Consider the following 19,581-nt stretch of genomic DNA (forward strand, 5'->3'; position numbering starts at 1 on the left):
GGGGGAATTCGGGGGGGGGAGATGAACCATGAGAGACTATGGACTCTGAGAAACAAACTGAGGGTTCTAGAGGGGGTGGGGGGGGGATAGGCCAGCCTGGTGATGGGTATTAAAGAGGGCATGTATTGAATGGAGCACTGGGTGTTATATGCAAACAATGAATCATGGAATACTACATCAAAAACTAATGATGTAATGTATGGTAATTAACATAACATAATAAAATAAAATTAAAATAAATAAATAAATAAAATAGATGGAATTCTGTATGGAAAATTTTGACATGACATGAACCTCAAAAATGATATAGAAAAATAGAAAAGGAGTCAGTGTAAGAATGACAGTAAATCCTCTGATGGTCTGTTTCTTGTAATCACTACTGAATGAATTCAGCGAAGCAATAATTAAATATTGTGGAAACTTCCACATTCCATGAACTAGTGTCTGTAGCAGTAAACACAAAACTTATTTTATGTTAGATAAGCAAAACTGTATGAGAGTCTAATGATTCAAAGAAGTTACAGTGCACTGCTACCTTTACCAATTCTTTGGTATATTTGCCTTGTTATAAAGTGATATAAAGTATCTGATTTATATCTTGCCATGATAGAAATGATGAGCAGAAAAGAAAACTGAATATATATGATTTTATAGATTTCTAGAGAGAGATTGAGCACATAGAACTGGGGTCATGGATTCTTTTTTTTTTTTTTTAAGATTTTATTTATCCATGAGAGAAGCGGGGGAAGGGGCAGAGGGAGAAGCAGGCTCTTAAGTGAGCCTGATGTGGGACTCAATCCCAGGACCCCAGGATCATGACCTGAGCCAAAGGCAGATGCTTAACTGACTGAGCCACCCAGGCATCCCTATGGATTCTTATTTTAGTGACATCAGATACATTATTTTTATATTCTGGCCTTTAGACTTAAGGTTCATAAATAGTCAGTTAAACTCTGTGTGACAGGATAAAGTGTTCTGTCTTCTCTCTTATCCAGGTAAGGAAAATGTCTTTTTAATAAAACCAAGTAAAAAAATAATTATCAATTTAATAGTAATTTATCAAGTTCTGCTATTTAGAAGTGTGCAATATTACCCCAAGAAGCCTTTGGTTATTTTTAAGGCCCTTCATGCCAAAGAGAGTAGAAATCTCAAAAACATAAAAATCCTTGTCACCATAAATAAGTGGATGAAGTCATAAATAAAAATCTGTATAACCTTGACTTCAGGGAAGAAGTCAGGATGGGTGGGAACAGGATAGGTGGATAGAAAACAAAACAAAACAAAAAAAAACAAAAACAAAAATAACTTTGTACCTGAGGAATGGAGAAGACAAAAAATTTGAGAGGAGACAAGAAAAAAGGGACACATATCTAAAGCCTACTTTGAAAGACAACTTGATGAAGCAAGTTAAGAAATGTTTTGCCCTGCCTTCTGTACTCTGTGTGTGTTTATACTAAGGACTGAATTGTGTCCCTCCCCAAAATTCATTTCTTGAAGCCCCAGCTCACAAAGTGAGAGTATTTGGTGATGGGGCCTTGGGAGACAATTAGGTTTCAGTGAAGTCATGAGGGTGGGGACCTCATGATGAGATTAGTGTCCTTATAAGAAGAGAGTTTGCTGTCTCTCTTTCCTTCACCATGTGAGGACAGCAAGAAGGTGGCCATCTATAAGCCAGGAAGGGAGCTTTCACCAGAAATTAAGCTGGTGACTTGATGTTGGACTTCTAATGTATAGAACTGTAAGAAAATAAATTCCTGTTTTTTAAGTAACCCAGTCTATGGCATTTTATTATGGCAGCCTGAGCTGACCAAGACAGGTCATGGCACGTTAATTTTAAGATTTTTTTTCTGTTAATGTATTACAGCCATGGTGGGGATATAAATAAAATAACTCACAGAGGTTGATGATAACTTTGCTATTCCAGTGTTTGAAAGTTAGCAGGCTCTATCCTTGAGACTTTTGTGGTCATTGCTTTATTTAGACTTGAAGGCAAGTTCAGCTTATGTCCAGTAGGGTAAAGGTGAATTTAGAAAAAAGAATCCATGGAACTACTTCCACTTATTTAATATTTAATGTATGAATATTTATTCATTTATATTAATACTTTCTGAGTGTGTACAATGTGCTAGACACTATTGTAGACACTGGAGATCCAGCAGGGAGCATGAACAATTCAAATCCCAGCCCACGTAGAGTTTACATGATAGGAGGTGGTTGCACACAGTAAACTGAGTAATGGGATCTAAATAGTATAGTAGGTGTTTCCACGTTCTATGGAGAAAGATAAAGCAGGAACAGGGATAGCTGGTGATGGGGTTTAATTTTAAAGAGGGTGGTCAGAGAAGTCATCATTGAAAAGGTACCATTTGAACAAAGAACTGAAGGAGCTTGGGGACAAGCCATGCACATCTGGAAGAAGAAGGTCCCAGACATAGGGGACAGCAAGGACAAAAGGTCATCAATGGCAATGAGCCTATATATTTGAAAACAGGCAAGGAGCCCAGTGTGGCTGGAGCAGAGTGGGGAGAGAAGGAGAGAAAAGTTTATGGGCATGTGTGTGGTGGGAGAGAGCAAGAGGTAGGAAAATTGGCTGTGCTAATGTTTTTGTGTTGAATTTCTGAAGGAATGCTAATGAATCAAACTCAAGTTATAATTACATATAGTCACAATCACCAGAAAACTGTTGAATTCTAGAAAACTTTGCAAGTGAAACAGGAGATTTTAACATTTTTGCGTTGACAGTTTCTTAACAGATGGTTATTTGGTTAACCTAAAGCTCAGATTCCAGATGCTGTATTTTAAATAGACAAGAAGGCTACAGTTGAGCAAAACCTATAAGCTCCAATCTTTTTGACGAGGCAAGGTAAGCCAGAGTTTACATTCAAGGCCAAATCTATTCTATTTGAGGCTGAGGATAGCATTCTCAATCTGTGCAATTTTCTGGATGTGGTTGATATAAAATGAAGCAAGAACGCACTTTACACAGCATAGTCAATACTCAGAATAAAATCAGTGCTTCACAGTCACTATTAGATAAAGATTTATTTTCAGCCCTTGGGTATTGATTCTGTACTTTTAGTACATATTCAGGGTGTTTCATTGCTAAAATGGTTACCTCTAATTGATATAATTGTTTCAAAATCAAGGTTAGCATTTTAAACAAGTATTTATTTATAGTTAGAACACTTCGAGCATTGAAACACCATTGACGGAAAAAAGAAGCTGGAAGGATATCTCAGTTATAAAACCTCAGAAAGATTGGGTATACAGTGAAAACACTTTTGAGTGATCTACGTACCTCATTGTTTTAACATCTGTCCCTACATTAAAAAAAAAAAAAAAAAGCTTTTATATGGGACTACATCAAACCAAAATGTTTCTGCACAGCAAAGGGAAACCATCAACAAAATGAAAAAGTAACCTACAGAATGGGAGAAAATAATTGCAAATCATATATCTGATAAGGGGCTAATATCCAAAACATATAAAGAACTTACACAACTCAATAGCAAAAAATAAAGCAAAACAAAAGAAAACAAAAACAAAATAAGAAAACAATCTGATTAAAAAATGGGCCAAAAATCTGAATATTTTTCCAAAGAAGACATCTAGATGGCCAATAGATACATAAAAAGATGTGCTAAATCATTAGTCATCAGGGAAATGAAAATCAAAACCACAATGAAATATCACCTCACACTTGTTAGAATGGCTATTACCAAAAAGACAAAAAATAAGTGTTGTGAGAATATGGAGAAAAGGGAACCCTTGTCAGTGTTGGTGGGTATATAAATTGGTGCAACTGCTATCAAAAACAGTATGGAAGTTTCTCAAAACATTAAAAGTAGAACTCCGTATGATCCAGTAGTTCACTGGATATTTATCCAAAGAAAATACAAACACTAAAGATATATGTTCCTCTATGTTCATTGTGGGGATTATTTACAATAATGAAGATATGGAAACAGCCTAAGTATTTATCACTTGGATGGATGAATGGATAAAGAAATACACACACACACGAATATCAGTCATAAAAAAGAATAAAGAATAAAATTATGCCATTTGTGACAACATGGACAGACTCTGAAGGCATTATGCTAAGTGAAATATGTCAGAGACAGACAAATACCATATGATCTCTCTCATATGTGGAATCTAAAAAGAAAAAAAAACAAGCTCATTGGTACAGAGAACAGATTGCTGGCTGTCAGAGGCAGGGGATGGTAAGAGATATGGCTGGACTACTTTGTTGTTGCCATTTTTAATTTAAATAAATTGAATAAAAATGTAAAAAAAAAGGTTGACAACAGAAAGACTCAGAATTGTAAAACATAAAGATACTATAAAAAAGAAAAAGATCAGGCAGATTTGATATAGAACCAAGTGGAAATTCTAGAACTGAAAAAGATAGACTTTGAAATTAAAATTTTTATGAATAAACAGCAGATTTGATAGAATCAAAAAGAGAATTAGCACACTTGAAAAAATAAGTCTAGCCACTATCCAGAGTGACACTATCCAGAATGGAAAATACAAGAGAGATTAAAAAACAAAGGGGATAGAATGAAAAGATCCAAAACATGTATAGTAAGAGTTCCCAGAGAAGAGAGTTGATTGAAAGGGAGAAAGTATTTAGAGAGCATATGGTATGTCTTTAAACCAAGGCAAAGTAAGTGCCAATGAAGAAAGTGAGATGGTTATTGAGTTTCAGTCTCTTAACTTTCTTTTCTAGTGTGATTAAATAATAATTTTAAAAACATTTTTAAATTATGCTATGCTTTATGAAGATTTCCTCAAGTATTAGGAGGAATATCTTACACAAAATTTTATTCTGGATAATCTTGATTATTATGGAATGTGTTCAGCATACCATTGGAAAAAGAAGTGAGATCACACAGTAACTTGACCATAGTACTATTCTCCATTGGGTTTAGAGAAAAGCAATGGAGATGTGCACAGCACAGGATGAGGAAGAGGATGGCTAACCCACTCTGTGAAGTGTGTCTCAGACACTTCCTTCTGTATTAATAAGTACTGTTAAGCCCTCATTATTTTTCACCAAGGCCATTTTGCTAACATTCTGTCTGAACTCTTTGGCTTTCAATTTCTTCTATTTTTTTAGTCCATCCTTCACATCACCATAGAATTCTATTATAGAATTTATCTTTAAAAATCTGCAAAGACATGTGAGTGGTTCTAGAATAAATCCTGGATTCTAAGCACTAAAACTCAGACCCTTGTGATCTGATACAACCTCTTTGCAAACTAGTTTCCCACTAAGAGGACCCCTTACCACAACCCCTATCTTGCAGTAGTACTGATTAGTTTTGTGGCCCAGTGACTTTAATCTTGCCATATGCACAGGATGGGTTGCTCTTCCACACTCTGGACCAGATCATTTGTGGGGCCTAGTGCAAAATTAAAATGCAAGTCCCATTCTTCAAAAACTATTAAATATTTCAAGATGGCAACAGTAGAATTTCAAACCAAGTGTAGGACCCTTCTGAAATAGGGCCCTGTGTCATTGCACAGGTCAAATGTCCATGAAGCTGCCCCGTTTTGCACTCCTCACTGAACAGAATTTAATGTTTCATGGGATAAATCATGTGTCCCTTTGTATGAGAAATCTTTCCAAGTCCTTTAAGTTGGAGTGAACCATGCCTTCCAATTACTATGCTTCAATAGACACAACCTATGTACGTATTTAGTACGTAGTTTAGTCCATGATGCAGAGACATCTAGGAGGAGTCAAATGAACCTCATATTCATGTGTATATCAAGAATCTAAAGAAAGGGACTGAATCTTATTCATTCTTGATTTCTCTTCATTCCTTCCTAACATAGCATTTTATGCACGATTGATGAGATAGAAATTATGATCCTGTATTTCATCTCAGATAGAAAAGAAAGTTAATGTGTGTTCATCAGAGGCCCCTAGAAAACCATGGAATAAAAAGGCCATTTATTTTCCATAGCCTCAGGATTCTGCCCTTTGACAAACAATGTACTTGCGTCAGTACATAACGCAGTAAGGAGCTTGATCATTTTCTGGCTTCCTCTTGTCACAGTACCATGGGTCAGTTTGGCCCTGCCTTCTTTCTGGTGAGATAATTTTTTTCATTAGAATGGTGGAAGGAGGGACGCCTAGGTGGCTCAGTTGGTTAAGTGTCTGCCTTCGGCTCAGGTCATGATCCTGGAGTCCTGGGATGGAGCCCTGAGTCAGGCTCCCTGCTTGGCGAGGAGTCTGCTTCTCCGTCTGTCCCTCCCCTGGCTCGTGTTCTCTCTCTCTCTCTCTCGCTCACTCTCTCTTTCAAATAAATAAATAAAATCTTTAAAAAGAAAAGAATGGTGGAAGGAGAAAATAAACTTTAAACCCTGTGGATAAAGAAAATAATAAATATAGAAAACACATAAAGAATGGGTCTTGAGGGATGGATAAGTCAGCAAGTTATGAGAAAGATTCTTATTGAGAGTATTTATTTCAAAAGCTATTTATTTGCTATAAAATATACTGAATAGCATTATGTATACTGCAAGGCACAGTTAGCAAAATCTCAGATTTTATGTCTACAATATGGACACATTTGCCAGTAATTCAAATGCCCCTGGAAATTTTGTTAAACAAAACAAAGCGCAACCTTTTTGGGGGTTTGGAGAAGAAGTAATAAGGAAAATAAGCAAACGCGTATGTGGCCAAAATATTGAGGAGGCAGTAGTTGGGAACCTGCTTCCCCTTAAGATGAGTTTCAAAAGATAAAGGTGGTCTTTTATTTCAGCAGCTAAAATTAAAATTAAGAGAACACTTATTAGAACCACTATACCTATTAATTCCAGTTACTGAGTTACCATTTAGCCAGAGAATCTAGACTGATTTTGGACAAAATTGTGACATTCAAAATATTTGCCTTTTACAACCCAGATTAATTACTCTTTATCCCTCCCACATAACCTTTGGATACAGTTCATTTGCTTCCACTTACTGGCACATTCCTTGGTCATTTCTCTTGCATTCAGTGTAAGTTACTGATAAGATAAGATGTTAATAAAAGTGACTATACATCCTGGGCTCCTGGAGAGCCGGGCTTGTGCCTTCTGTTCTATTGCTCTCACATATTTATTAATAGTATCTTCTTCACATGCATTTCACACAGCTTCATTCTTTCACACAGCTTAGATGATAAACTATTTATCTAACCCCAAATGAAGTTTATTTTAACAGACCAGAATCCTAAAGGGATCAAGATGTAATGGTAAAGTTTTAGATACCAAGCAAGTGGTTGGAGAGAATTATTAGTGAGGGGAGTATGGAATGAATGAGAGGAAAGCTCTACATTTTGATAGCCCTGAAATCATATCACTCAGTCTTATTAACTTAATACTAATAACAAGCCCTCTAAGAAAATCTCTTTGATGTTACATTGCCCTAGCAGACTCAAAATATCCATTCCTAGATATTTTACTGAAGGTGAAGTTTCAGGGATTGCAGCATGGATCCAGAGTTTCATGGGCCAAAATCAGAATTTCTCAAGTAGGCTAAATTTTCACACATATCCTTAAAAAGATGAATGCACTGGAGAACAGATACTCTAGACTCTTACCACTTAGAACAATACTAATTTAAATTTCCTGGTGTTTTTTGTCATAATGGTACATCTTGTTATGTAATGTGGAGCGTCTGGCTATTGGCTTCCTATAAAAATGATCCCAGATCTGTCTTACGGTTTTACGTTTTTCATAGGAATCTGAATTATAGATAACTAGCTAACAGGAAAAAGAGAAACTGTGGGGAAGGAAGAGTGGAATAGGTTATAGTGAGAGACAGTGTGCACTGAAAGAACGTGTCTGGGAATAACTTGCCTGGAAAGACTGGATATCAGAAGGCAACATTTCCCTTCTGTTCCATTGATATTCTGTTGGGCTTACACTTTGTACACACAATGTAGAAAGCCTTTGTTTATTTGTTTGTTTGTTTGTTTTCACTAGTAGCTCTTACATTAGGAACAGCCGAAGGGAAAACATTTTATAAATGTTTATGTAAAATTTTAGACACAGAGACAGGAGTAACAGACTCTTTATTAGGAACTTGGGTCCTGGATTCATTTTACAGACCCAAAGCAAAATTATCCACGACTCTTCGTCCTCGAGGATGAAAAGGGGAATGTGACAGCTCTCTCTATTTTCTTCAAAATGTTTTTTTTTTTTTTTTTTTTGTGGATTAGGGAGGCAGAGTTATGAGAGTGTTTTGAACATCCAATATGGGTTATATAAATGTAAGATTGTAATGAGGGTAGGCAGAAAAATTAGTGTGTGGCATGGTGAGAAAGTTAATGAATTCAGCAGAAGCAATCCATGATGCAGAGACATCTAGGAGGAGTCAAAAGAAACTATTTGCTCTTATTTGCAAAATGACCTTGAAAATTCATTATCTGACCTCACTGTATGCATCAATACGTTCTGCTGTATTTGGAAAGAGCCCGAGGGAAATGAGGCATTACCAGAGTACTGGCAATGTTTACAAGGTCTGCAACAGTAGGACAAATGTTTTCATTGTGGAGAGGGTCTGTGTTGTGCCACAGCGTAATTAGGTTTAGTCTGATTTCATTTTCAATTAAAGCAATCAGCTTAATTCACTTTTCTTCCAGTTACTAACAAGGTAAATTTGATAATATTTCAGGCTTATTAAGAGTGTGTCCTTGTTTCTTGTAACTATTTAGGATGTTTTGTTTTGTTTCTCTGGGTTACTAAATGTGAATATAGTTCTCGCCTTATTGTAGATAAGCAGCTGCCGAACTCAAGTTGGTCAATCTTTACTGAGAGCCTACTGTGTGTCAGGAAAAAAGAGAGAAAGCAAATAGAAATACCTAAAAGAACATGCTGGGTTTGGAGTAGGAAGTTTAGAGTGACAAAATCATACTGTGCTTGAGAGAAGCAGAAATTGAGGCTATACAGGGTGGTTAGTGGCAGATTGTAGAAGGCCATGGATGTTACATCCCAGAGTTTTTCTATCATCCTAGATGATAGAAAAACAAACAAGTATAAAAAAATTTTTTAAAGTCACACTATTGGTAAAATACAGGAGAAGTTGTGCTTATCCCCAAGTTTCTTAAAACTTAGAAATGAACGGTTAAATAACATGCCTCTAATCTGTTCACTCACTTTGGCAAGGGGGCCATAGGGGGTGGGCAGGGCACTTCTGGGGTGGAGAGTGGGAGAAGGCAAGTGGCTGGGTCTGATGTCCTTACAAACTAATGACAGACTGCCAAACAAACCAAATAATTTTTGCTACCAGGAGTGTCACCTATCTATGGGATGCTTTTAATGAGATGTACCCAGTTGGGTTGCTTAGAGTAAACATACATGGAACCTATGGATTAATAGGGCATGGCTCCTTAGAAATGTCTCATAAGGTATGAAATTATTTGATTATATAAAACAGATGTTTTGGGGCACCTTGGTGGCTTAGTCGAAGTGCCTGCCTTTGACTCAGGTCATGACCCTGAGGTCCAGGGATAGAGCCCCCACGTTGGGCTCCCTGCTCAGTGGGGAGCCTGCTTGTTCCTCTCCCTCTGGCCCTCTGCCCTTCCTTACCCCTCCTCCTGCTCATGCTCGCTCTGTTTCACATGTTCTCTCTCTCTCTATCTCAAATAAATAAGTAAAAATCTTTAAAAAAACAAAAACCAAAAAACCCAGAGATGCTTTACAACCCAAATGTCATCTCTATATAAGTGAGGTGACTACATAAGTTATTTAGAAACCTCATCTGTTAAACTGGGCCTCACCATGCTGGAGTGCTTGGTGTGCTGGAAGAAAGGGCCTGGTAGCGGTGGTGGAGGCCCAGAACTCTTGCTGCTTTACCTGTATCTCATGCTGATTTGTATTCTTTTTTTTTTTTTTAAAGATTTTATTTATTTATTTGACAGAGACAGAGACAGTGAGAGCAGGAACACAAGCAGGGGGAGTGGGAGAGGGAGAAGCAGGCTTCCCACTGAGCAGGGAGCCCGATGTAGGACTTGATCCCAGGACTCTGGGATCATGACCTGAGCCGAAAGCATAGGCTTAATGACTGAGCCACCCAGGCGCCCACTGATTTGTATTCTTGAAACTAATAGTTAAGAGTTGATCTTGGGTAAGATCTCAATTCTTGAGAGTCTGATTGTATAATATGAACCTTTGTGTTACCTCAGATAATACAGAATACTCATGAATATTCAAAAAAGTAAGAAGATTTTCAACAATATTGGAATTTAGAAACAAAGAAACGAAGAAAGGCTTTAACTGATTAAACCAATCTGTCCTGACCACTCTCCAACTTATTCTTCAATTCCTTTCTTTTTATAGCTATGTGAGGATAGCAGCATCTCTAGGTAGGGGTGAGGATAATAACAAGTCCATTTTGAGCTGTGTGGCCGTCTTAGAGAATATGCTGTATCTAGCAGTGGGAAGGGGTGAGACAGAGATGGAGAGATCTCTATCCGCATTTGAAAGTGGTAGATACTGTCTTTCAGGTATTATATCTGGCCAAAGAAAAATACTACCTAATTCAGGAGTATTTATAGAATTTGATTATTGGCACTGGAGGTCTCCCATATGGACTAGCAGAGCCATTTATATAAATATCTATAGGAAATAAATTGAGCCCCTCTAGGTCTGGAGTTGGGAGGTAAATATGTTATCCCACAAATGACGTATCAGATTATATAATCCACATATTTTGTCAGAGAGAAAAGACCAAGTCTGGATAGATTACTCCTTGTTTGAGAATGAGGATAAGGAAAGGAGAGGAAAGGAGTGGAGAGGAGAGGAGAGGAATCAGCACTGATTTTTCTAACCTTGATAATTTAAAAATATCTAGATTTCCTACCCATTTAATGGTCAAAGAGTTTCATATCAATAGAATTTAATACTCAATAGGAGAATAATAAAATTAAATGATTCATAGGATGAAAGAAATAATCAAGGAACAAAAAAACCAACAGAAATATATAATAAGCAAAATAATACTAGATATTTGTTAGGCCAATGAAACTATGTTTAACACTGGATTAAAGGGTAGATATTTATCAGACTGAGTTAGAAGACAAAATTCAAAATCATTCTGCTTGTATAAGAAATTACTTAAAGTAAGGAAGGGCTCCTGGGTGGCTCAATTGGTTAAGCCTCTGCCTTCGGCTGGGGTCATGATCCCCGGGCATCCTGGGATCTGGCCCACGTCGGGCTCCCTGATCAGACAGGTGCCTGCTTCTCCCTCTCTCACTCCCCCTGCTTGTGCTCTCTCTCTCTCTGTCAAGTAAATAAATAAAATCTTTTAAAAAAATAACTTAAAGTAAGGAAATGTAGTATCATAAAGATAGTCATTAATCTATATGAATCATGAATCTATACAAGAAGCAAAAACTACAACAAAAATAAGAACACATACATTAATATACATAACAAAGTTGCATAAAGAAATATAACTCTAAGAGGTTACCATTTATCTCTGATAACCATGATGAGCATATTTATAAATGTTCATATGTTTATATGTATACATGTGTATACACACACACACAGACATATAAATATATTTTTTACCATAGAATAATTGTTTTAAGCCCCCTTAGAAAATTTGCAAAGTATGATCTTGAACTAGACTGCACATAGACATCACTCAGGGAAGTCCTTAGATGGTAATGAAACAACAAAGTAAGAAGTATACTAACGCTCTGGAGATTAAATAAATCTCCCTTAAACTACTATTGTTGTATAGAGGAAATAAAACTATATTTGCAGACAATGCTTTTGAAGAGAAATAAATCATATATCATAATAAATTTGCTATAACAAAATCTATATCTGGATATAAACAAATAGCTTTAAATGCTTTATACATTAAAAGATAAGGGAAAATAAATGGACTAAACATTTAACCTCAGAGATTAGGAAAGGATTCAGTGTGTGTGTGTGTGTGTGTGTGTGTGTGTGTGTGTACATGAACAAGCCATGGGTGCATAGAAAACAAAAGAAGGATACAATAAATGTAAAAGTAGAACTTGTTGTTACCTAGCCAACCAACAACCAATCAACAAGTTTAAAAAACAAACATGGAATTGATAATGAAATCTGAGATATTCAATAATTATTGAGAAAATTATTGAAAAAAATGAATCAGTGTCAGCACAATTTTTGTTAAAATAGGAGTGGGGTGGGTTGTGTTTTGAATATTTTTAATTCAACTGTTCAACAACAATGTTGCAGAGAGAGTTCAATATTGGACACCTTTATCAACCAGCTTCATCTTTTGAACAGACAAATATATTAAAATCTGATTGTTATGGTTTTGGGCTTGCCCAATTCCAAACAATAATTTACTTTAATATTATTAATTTAAATATCAATTCTACTTCAGTCAACTTTGCCTAATGTTATTCATTAATGTTCATACCATACCATCTTACCCTATAGTTATAAAATAAAAATCTAGCACTTTCGATGTCTTTCCCCTTAATGCAGAATACAAAGTGTTTTTCTTTCTAAAATGAACTGTCAGTTCACCTCTGCCCTTACTAGTGGTTTTTCATCTCTCCTATGTCTTTATTCTATCAACAGTAACCTTCTTTTTCTTATATTTTCAATCTTTCCCTTTCCCTGGCTGCCTTCTCCATGGTATGTCAAATTTCGTCTGTTCTTTTAACCTTTAAAAAAAAAAACAACCCTGTCACCCAGTCTCCTCTCTTTCAAATAACTTATATACTCATTGTCTCCAATTTCTTGTCCCCCATTACCTTTAAACCATTTGTGATTTTCAATCAGATATATGGATAGATGGATGAAAGAATGGACAGATGATAGATAGATAGATAGATAGATAGATAGATAGATGATAGATAGATAGATAGATAGGTATCAAGAACAGCCAGAGATGTAGGAGATTATGTTGTAATGATAGTTGAGATGATCATGTTGATGCTCTTGACTAAATGAGTTCCCAGTTATTTTCATGAAATTAATTTCAGTTGAAATTTTTCTATTTATTTATGACTTTTTTCTTAAAGATTTTATTTATTTATTTGACAGAGAGATACATAGCGAGAGAGGGAACACAAGTGGGGCGGTGGGGGGTGGGAGAGGGAGAAGCAGGCTTCCGCTGAACAGGAAGCCCAAGCAGGGGCTCGATCCCAGGACCCTGAGATCATGACCTGAGCCGAAGGCAGACACTTAATGACTGAGCCACCCAGGCGCCCCTATTTATGACTATTTGATAACTATTTGTTTCAACCACTAGAGTCATGTCTTTTATGTATACCTAATGAAATGTACAGTGAATGCCACATAGTAGAAACCCATAGTAGAAATATGGGCTTGTTGAATGACAAATGCATTTGTTGAATCAATCATTGGTCAACTTAGTTAAATGCATTTTAGATGTGAAATAAGATGACAGAAAATAATTCAATAAATTTTGCAGTATGGAGATATCTGGTGATTCTAACCAGAACTGTTTCAGTGGTGAGTGTGAAATCCTGCAGTTTTGTATTTAATAGGAAGTGAGTATGTGGATACTGCATATGTAATCAATTCACTTGAGCAGTTTGGCTGTAAAAGTGGCAGCAAAAAAATGGAGGCAATAGATGGGGTCAAATTAGAACAGTTTATAAACTGGGATTAACAAGATGAAAGAGACAAAATTCTTAATCTTTCCCCAAAACCTGTATTAAACTCTAACAATGTTTTGCCTAGAATACTGCAAACAGTGTTTTAGTGGTCTATCCATATCAACTACTCCTCCTGTCCTCCTGGAATATAGGCTCATATTGCTGAAGGAGTAATTTTTCCACCTCCACGTTTAAAGCCATCCAGTAACTTTCCATTAGCCTTGGGCTATCGACAAACTTCCTAAACATGTTCCACTAAGTTCTGTATCCTCTGATCTCTTCCCACTTCTCAGCCCAATTTCTTTTGATTTTCCCCTTATTTTCTTTGCTCTAGCAACACTAGCCACTTTCAGGAAAGTCAGGAAAAGTACCACTTCCTCTGGGACTTCTTCCTAATTTCTCTGAAGAACTCTCGTTGCATTATTTGGTTATTTTATAGCAATTAACACACTTATAAGTTAATTTGTGGATTGTTTGATTAATATCTGAGTATTCCACATGCTAGAAGCTCTAAGAGTGGACTGACTATGTCTCTTTGTGCTCATTGTTGTATCTCCAGTGCCTAGCATGATGTATTGCAAAGAATAAGTGCTTGGTAAATATGTATTGACTGAATAAATGAGCAATATTCTTTGAAAAGCTGGTGAGGGACAGATTCCAAAACACTTGTACAAGAATTGGACTTTATAAAAAAAAAAAAAGATTCATGTTGTCACTTGCAACAGGAGGAAGGAAAAATATGGAGGTAGATACAAATTGTGTAGATTTGTGGTTCGAAGATAATGACATTTTTGTCTAATGATTTCTCCTAAGTATGAGGCAATTATATGTACTAAACTGGTGGAATGTGGGAAATTTGTGGAGAGGAATTAAGGTATGAAGTCATCATCTTGTAAAAGAGAAAGGCAAACTTTCTTGAAACCTGAGGTAGGAATGAAGAAATGAACATTCCTATTGCCAGATTGGATGTCCTCTTTTTCAATCTCTTTCTGCCTCGCTCTTTCTCCACAGTGTTTTAAATGGGTGATTAAATCATAACATGGTTTTTATCTCTGTCTTCCTTCCCTATTGTTCATTCTTAGTATTCTTTCTTTAGATGTTAGACATTTATGTAACTGCCACTATTTTGCTTAGTAACTGTCATACCCCTGATCCCAAATCTGAATTTGGATTTCTAAATGTTTTGTAGAAGAAACAAGCTTCATGTTTTTGTCAGAAAATAATCTGTTAGAATGACAATTTTTATAAATCAGGACTAAAAGGAAAAAACAAAGTCAGAGGGTCTTAAGGCTTTTTGACTAGCAAGCAGTGGAATTTTAGACTAAATTTAGGTAGGGAACAGATAGTGAGTTAATTAACATAGCGGTGTATAAATAGCAATTTAGGTATGTAAATTTTATTTTCTATTAAGAATGTTTCTAACAAATACAACTATCTATTAAAAATGTAGGAAGTAAATAAAATGCCCCATAAAAATATCTAAGAAAAACTTTGTACAAAAGCAAAAAAGAAAAAAAAAGCCTATAGGAAATAAAAATAAAGCATAAGTAAAAAGAGTAGAATATCACAGGAGAGCTTTCTTCTTTCCAGCAAATAAAATAGCCCCAAACTATTTCCTTATGATAAGATAGAGTACATATTAGCATCAAAGGGCCCTTAACCCCACAAGCTAAATGCTCTTTGTTCATTGTGTCTTTATAGTACCTGGTATGTATGTAGTGTCCAAAAAACTTCCTTCTCTTTTTTAACAAAGGGTAACAACTAGTTCAGTAGTTATATTCTCAACAGTGTTTATAAAAACAATCTTTTAAATCTTTTTCATTTTGAGAAATGTCAAGGTTTTTCATTACTCTTTTGGCTTTGGCTTACTATTTTCAGAAACAACTTTAACCACAATTGAAAAAAACATATTTTGGGACACACACACATATGCATTACATATGCATTTTTTATTTATTTTCACATGTTGACATCACCTTGAAACCATAAGAATACCATTTTTTTTGTTTTGTTTTTTTCATTCTTCCCCAACTGTATTTCCAAATATATTTTATGTATTTCCTTTTGATATCCTAAGAGATTAACCTTTCTGAATTTCCTTGAAAAATGTATCTTAAATAACATTTCTTCAGCATTATTGACACATATAAGCAAATTCTTACTGTCAGTATTATTATAAAATGTTGCATAATATTAATTTCCAAAATTCTTATTATGTTACCAGGTCCAGAAGATAGTTTTCAGTTTTTGTCTTGCTCTGGTCTGTTAGTCTCCTTTTAAACATGAGGTCTGAGTGATCAGCAATGTATGAATATTATTCTTTACCTATGGCACAAATATCCTCACCTTTTACTGGCTAGGATAAAATTAAGGGCCATATCATAAGGTAAGCTGCTCTCTGTTTCTTATGTCAACAGTAAAAAGTGGATAAAATTAAGAATAAAAATTCAACAGTGTCCATATTGATTATCAGTATTAAACTTGAAATGTTATTCAAGACTTTCTGTGGTTTGGGATCTATTTTCCTTTGCACCTTATCTTCTACCATTCCCGTTCATGTCTCTGATGCCTTAACCTAATTGTGTGATCCCAAAATGTGCCCTGTATATTATACCTCTAATTCTTTTGCTGCCATTTTCCTCCTGGCTAACTATTTCCCACATCTCTGCATGCCAAAATGCACCTCCTTCATGGTTGGTTCCAAGAAGTTCCAACCTTAAAAATAACAGTTTCTTTTAGGTGGCACTTTGCATATAGTCTTTTAAAAATATCTTCTGATTATAGGGACTGTATATTTCCTATTTACGTTGCAGTATTTGATTTGGTAGGAATTTTAATGAAGATGGTATAAATGGAGAAGAATTGACTTTTAGAATGAAGGAGATAATTATCTCATTTAAAGAAAAGTATGCACAATCATATCAATATGATTGTGCCTTCTGTGTTATTGAATGCTTGGTTTGCAGTCGAATGCTTGGTTTGAAGATTAATTTTTTTTTGTCATGGCATTGGGGTTTCTTTATAATTTAAGACAAGTTAGACACTGGGTTTTATTTTTTGTTTTTTTTTTTTTAAAGATTTTATTTATTTGTCAAAGAGAGAGAGCACAAGCAGGGGGAGCGCCGGGCAGAGGGAGAAGCAGTCTCCCCACTGAGCAAGGAGCCCAATGCGGGACTCCATCCCAGGACCCCAGGATCATGACCTGAGCTGAAGGCAGACACTTAACTGACTGAGCCACCCAGGCATCCCTAGACACTGGGTTTTGGATCTGAAGTGACAGTTGAAACAGTTACATAAAAATAACCTCTCAAGCCTTTTTTTGAACAAGCTGAGATTTCTTTACTCTTTCTTTATTATGTTTTAATTAACAATTTCTTATGGCAACATAATTTGAGAGAAGTTTTATAGTTGTCTCTGATATGCCTCAGAATGGACCAATTGTGGAAGTAGAAATAAACCCAGCTTCTTAGGATGGGACAGGTATCATGAAACCGCAATGGTTAAAGACTTGATAAGTAACAGTGCCTATGTTGTAATAATGTTTGCTGTAATTTGTTAAATCTATTTTGAAATAATGTGTGTAAGTATATACACAAGTCAGTGTTGCATACATAATGAATACTATTGTTATGAATGAGTGAAAGGATTATTGAATAAAATCCCAAAGTTCTTTTAAAGATTTTATTTATTTATTTGAGAGAGAGAGAGAAGGGATGGGCAGAGGGAGGGGGAGAGAATCTCAAGCAGACTCCGTGCTGAGCGCAGAGCTGAATGTAGGGCTGTATCTTATGACCCTGATATGATGACCTGAGTGGAAATCAAGAGTTGGACACTTAACTGATGGAGCCACCCAGGTGTACCTAAAATCCCAATTTTTCTATCCAAAACGTTTACCTTAAAAATGAGATTGAGAATTGTCATTGGACAAAGGGAATTGCTGACATTGGCCAAAGATCATGCTATATTCAATAAGACTGTGCTTTCATGGAAAACAACTGAACCATTAATCAAAAATGATGTCAGTATGTAGGATACTGTGCAAATTTAGACATACCTATTAATATATATTGGAATAGGGGGAAGACATGCTAAGGAAGAAAAGACAAATAGCCCAGACACACCAGGAAGCTCCTCTAGGTTTCCTATAATATAAAAATGATTCTGTATATTTTCCTAGATCCAGAATAAATGTATAGAAATAATGTTGGCTCTATTCATAATGGATTAAATGGGGGATATAGTTTTCTTACAAAGCATGAAGGCAAGAAATAGGCTGTTACTGGTATTACTTCTCAATTCACTGGGCTGGCATCTTTGTGATTATCTTGGGCCTTCTTCTCATGATACAAGATGGTTGTACCACCTTCAAGCATCACATCATATTCTCACAACACATTCAAAGGCAGGAAGCAGGAGAAGAGGTGGTTTGAGTAAATGCTCCTTATGAGTCTCCTATTTTTATCAAGGAACAAGAGCTTTCCTACACTATAGAAAACTTACCTTCTATTTCATTGACCAGAACAATGGGTTGGGTTATTTCTTGCTGTGAATAAAAAAAAGGTTAGAAAAATTAGTATCTGGAAGAAGAGGACAGGATGATAGTGACTAGCTTAAACCAATTATGATTATTCCTTGGGGCGAGTCACTATGCAATCTTGAAAAAAATTAGCAAGTAAGCAGCAGAAAATGGAGATTGGGCATAATCTAACATTGTCTATGACAAAAATATAACCTGAAAAACTAGCTGTTCTATACAGTTGCCAAATCTTGAAAAAGTTTTATTTTGAATCAATTAATAAACAAAAATATGCATTCCCAGAAAGAATTATATAATGACTGAATACAGTTGGGAGGGCAGTATAATATACAGATGGCTAAAGATTTGCCAATAATTTTCTTTTAATTTTCAGAGAAAAAAGATGTTTTTTATTTTGTTGATATTGAAGTTCATAAAGAAAAAAAAAGCTGCGGTATATTTGTTGTTATTTGACTGGAAACCAAGAGGTTTTATAGGGTGACATTATTTTGGGGCTTAGCTCTGCAAGCATGTAAACTGGGTTTCATCAGTCAATATGGAGATGATTAGATATTCTTTTTAAATTCACTGGAGACAGATTTATAATCCAGCATGCCAAATAATTCCTTTATAATCAGACATTTTCCTTTCTGGTGAAAAGACAATGAGCATCCTCTGACATAAATGTTCATTCTTGATATAAATGTACCTAGGCATCTGAATTTAGTACTTAAAACAATGTTTGGTACAAATGGAATTGAGAAGGCAAGTAGTCTTCAGCCATATTCTTTATAGGCAGGGAAGAGTCTGAAATATCTTTAAACCATAGCAGAGTGTGTCTAATTAGTAATTGGATTTTATGTGTCTGCCAGAGAATGCATTTTAAAGGGCTTGAATGTTGATGAACATGGATTTCCAAAGCTTGTTTTAGGAATCACTTTTTTCCACATTTCACTTCTAAATATGACCCTTTGCTGATATTTCAATCTTTCCTTAGCTATGTTAATATTATTGATTAAACTAGTTAAATACCTTCATCCCATGAGCATAGAAGATATTCCTTCCCTTTCATTTTATATTGTAACAAGTGTACATTTTACAGGATAATCTTTATCTCTATATTGTTACAGATCAATTTACTTTCTTTCACACATATCAAATATACTTGATATTGAAGAATGAGAGGTTTGAGAATAATTCAGAGAAAAGATTAAAAAGAAAAAGGAGAATTTTAAGGTTACAACTGAGAAAACTCAGGGAAAATAAGGGCCAGTCAGCTAATATTTGACCAGAGAAGCAAGGTGAGGTAGATAATGAGAATGATCATTAAAGTCAAAGAGGATGGGGAATAAGAAGAACTAGAGGTAATTTGGGATTGGGGAGAGAATATAGAAACAATAGATGACACAGCAGGAATTAAGTCTTTTT

Source organism: Leptonychotes weddellii, chromosome 2, assembly GCF_054177405.1.
Source record: "Leptonychotes weddellii isolate Sample4059 chromosome 2, ASM5417740v2, whole genome shotgun sequence".
Lineage (NCBI taxonomy): Eukaryota > Metazoa > Chordata > Mammalia > Carnivora > Phocidae > Leptonychotes > Leptonychotes weddellii.